We start from the raw sequence: 4079 nt of genomic DNA on the forward strand, positions 1-4079 counted from the left end.
TTATGATATAGAAATCTAACCCATATGAATCTAGATAAATCATCCATAATTACAAATTCGTATACTTTCTCTCCTAGACTTACAACTCCAACTGGTCCAAAAAGATTCATATGTAAAATCTCTACTGGTTTACTAGTTCTAAGATCTTTATTAGACTGAAAAGAGGACTTCACCTATTTTCCTAATTGACATGCATCGCAAATGTGATCTTTAGTAAAGTTTGGCTTTGGTATACATCTCAATAAGTTCTTTTGGGTAATTCTTTTAAGATTTTTTATGCTAGAGTGACAAAATCTCCTATGCCAAATCCATGACTCTTCAGAAATAGTTTTTAAATAAAAAGCTGTAGAAGTTTCGATATAATTCAAATCTAGCATATACACATTATTTACCCTTATATCATGCAAAATATCATTACCATTCAGGCTTAATATACAGCTAGTAGGAAAAAAGTTAACACAATATCCTTTATCACATAGCTGGATAATACTTAACAGATTATGCTTTAAGCCTTCTACAAGTAGTATATTCTCAATAAAAAAGTTTTTAAGATTTCCAATCATACCTAACCCAACCACTTTCCTTGTGGTGTTATCTCCAAGTGTAAACCTGCCTCCACTCCTGTCTTCCAGCAATATAAATTGTGTAGTATCTCCAATCATATACTTTGAGCAACCACTGCCCAGGTACCATATGCTCTCACGAGGCCTTATGTGAGAGCGATCCTACAAAAACATCAAACGTTTGACCTATGAACCCAAACAAGTTTGGGTTTATCTTTTGGCAACTTATAAATAGATGCACATATGATATGTCTATTTTTATGCATCTTAAGCTTCTACACCAAGTGAGTTTTTCTATCTAAAGTACAAGTGTGTGTGCTATGTGTCCAAACATGCCATAATTAAAATATTTAACTCCAGGTAATGGATTTCTCAATTTTCAATAATTGTTCTATTTCCTGCTGAGTTTTAAAAACTTTGGATATAAAATAGGAATTGTAAAAATCTTTAAGTGTTGCAGGTATCCTATTATCCTCGAGAGCTTTTATCTTCAATTTATAAAAGGTATTCATATATTCCAATATACGATTTGTATAATTTATCCGTTATTTTTTCTTTCAGATTCATCCTTAAAATCTTTAAATTCTTTTTCAAGTTCTGCATAGGATGATTTTAAATTTTCGTGGTTCTTATTCAAATCGTTAAACTCATCAAGTAATTTCATATGATTGTTATCAATTAAAGCATGATCTTTTCTAAGGATCTCTTATTTTCTTTGCAGTTCTTGTAACTCAAAGTTTTGACTAGCATGTATTTTTTTTAACTTCCTATATGTAACATGTATGTGTTCATAGACTTTTAAAAGTTCATTATAAGTGAAATCACATACATCTTCTTAATTTGACTGATCAATATTATCAATCATCAAGTATAGATTGGTGACTTCCTTTTCCTTTTCAGTCTCTAATGAGTCTGAAGCTGAGTCTGCCTAGAAAACTCTTTGGAATTTATTCTTTCCCTTCTTCTCCATTGGTTTCTCCTTTACCTTCTCCTTGCTAGGAGTGGCTTTGAGTTTTGGGCATTCTGACTTAATGTGTCCAGGTTTCTTGCACTCATAACAAATAAAATAATTTGAAATCTTAACATTCCTATTGAACTTACCTCAATTCCATTGCTAGCGTATCTTTTGCTTCCTCTTCAAAAAGCTTCTGAACTGTCTAGTCATCAGTACGATGTTGTCTTCATCCTCAGGTTATTATAGATCACTCTCCGACTCCTCCACTTTTAGTGCTATATTTTTCTCCCTTCGTGGTTCACCTGCATAAATCTTTCTTTGAGTCGCGCCTTGCTCGTAAGCAATTAGTGATCCAAGAAGATTCTCAATAGAGTAAACATTTAAATCTTTAGACTCTAATGTAGCAGTAATTTTTGCATCATAAGAAGTAGGCAAACAACAGGTAATCTTATTTACCATTTCAGCATTTATTAATTCTCTACCTAGTGCATGCAAAGAAGTGACTATTTGTGTGAATCTTGTGTACATGTTAGAAATGGATTCATTGGATTTCATGTAAAATAGTTCACAGTCTTGTAACAAGATATTAAGTCTGGATTTTTTAACTTCATTAGTTTATTTATATGTTATACAAAGTCTATCCCATATATCCTTTCCACTCTTGCAAGTAGAAACCTGCATGTAGTCTTTTGACTTAAGTGCACAAAAGAAACTACTTAAACATTTAGCATTTAGTTGTACTAAGTTACGTTCTTCTACAGTCCAATCTGCAAAGGGTGTCTCTACTCTAATGCCATCAACTAGTTTAGTTGGTTTTGTATACAATTCTTGTACTAAGATCCACATGCGATAATCAAGTGACTGTAAAAATGTAGACATGCATGTTTTCTAAAAATTGAAAGGGATATTATCAAACAAAGGAGGTCTAGTGATCGAATATCCTTCAGGTGTGTTTCAGTTTCCAAATGTAGCCATAGTCGTTAATCAAAAAGTAGTCTAAACTTATGATTTTGAAACAAAGCTCTGATACCACTTGTTGAAACTTATTAATTATAAATTAGGTTGTTAGACATAAGCTTATATCTTAATGGCTAACCAAGAAGGGGGGGGGGGGTGAATTGATAACTAAAAAAATTTCCTCTTAAACCGATTTAAATTTAGTGATTTTTTTTTTAAAATAATTTTTCAACCACAAATAAAATAAAAATAAAAATAAAATAAAAAGCAACATAAAATAAAAGACACAAGATTTATAGTGGTTCGGTCAAACATGACCTACATCCACTCCCTGAAGTCTCCCACTTCATGTATTGCACTATTACCACAAGTGTCTCTCCTTTTGCCCCCACAGTAAGGCGGAGAAGCCTTCATAAAAACTCTCTTCCACCACTATCCGGTGTGGTGGAGAACCATCGTTCTTTTACACCCTCCATGTGTCGGCAGAGAACAGTCGACTGTTAACACTCTCTAAGTGTAGGCAGAGAACCTTCATCCTTTCACACTCTCCAAGTGTAGGTAGAGAATCTTTTATCCTTTTACACCCTTCAAGTGTAAGAAAAGATCCTTCGGCTGTTCACACTCCTCGAGTGTTAGTAAAGAATCATATCTCCTTAAAAGATCTTCTCACAAGAAATCTAGAAGGATAAGAGAAAAGAGTAAAGTAATCACAAATAACAAATAGAGATCCTTACCTTTGAGTAACCAAGTGAACTCTTTACGCTCCAGTAGTAAAAACTCTCCTTCAAACACTCTCTCTCACTCTCTCCTTCAATTTTCCTTCAGTATGCACGAAGACTAAATGACAAAAAGATTTAATGACAGTCTTAAGTGGACCTTTTATAATAAAGACATGAAAAACCATCCAAAAACTATAATTTTTTAAATCTGTGCATTTATGATCGTCCCGTACGATCTCATTTCGTACGTATGAACAGTGTAAAAATTGTTTCGTACAAACTCAATATACATTGTAACGAACTACATTCATACTCGATCATCATCCTGTATGAACATAGTTTATCTGGTACGAACAATCATTCCAAGGTTCGTTGGAACAAAAATGCAGGATGAACCACAATTTCAAAGAACAGAGGACATCGTTCTAGGATGAATGGGTTAGTTCGTCTGGATGAATAGTTCAATATCACAAGTCCAGAGGACATCATCCTGGGATGAATGTGTTAAATTGTCTGGACGAATTGTTTAAAGCACAAGTCCAAAAGACATCATCCTAGGACGAATGGGTTAGTTCGTCTGGACGAATAATTCAAGAGCACAAGTTTAGAGGACATCATCTTAGGACGAATGTGTTAAATCATCTAAACAAACAGTACAAAGCACTAGTTTAAAGGACATCATCCTGGGATGAATGGGTCATAAACATCTAGAAGATCAGTACTTAAAAAAATTTTTGCCCATTGCTCTTTGGGGAGTATAACTGACCAGATTGTTCCTTACCATAATGTTTCGTACTGTACGACCAGTATTATAAAATTATGAAATTTAAAGCTCCCCCCCGGTGTGTGTATGCTAAGTTACTCAATTACAATCACACTCTCTCA

Source organism: Dendrobium catenatum, unplaced genomic scaffold, assembly GCF_001605985.2.
Source record: "Dendrobium catenatum unplaced genomic scaffold, ASM160598v2 fragScaff_scaffold_726, whole genome shotgun sequence".
NCBI classification, from domain to species: Eukaryota; Viridiplantae; Streptophyta; class Magnoliopsida; order Asparagales; family Orchidaceae; genus Dendrobium; species Dendrobium catenatum.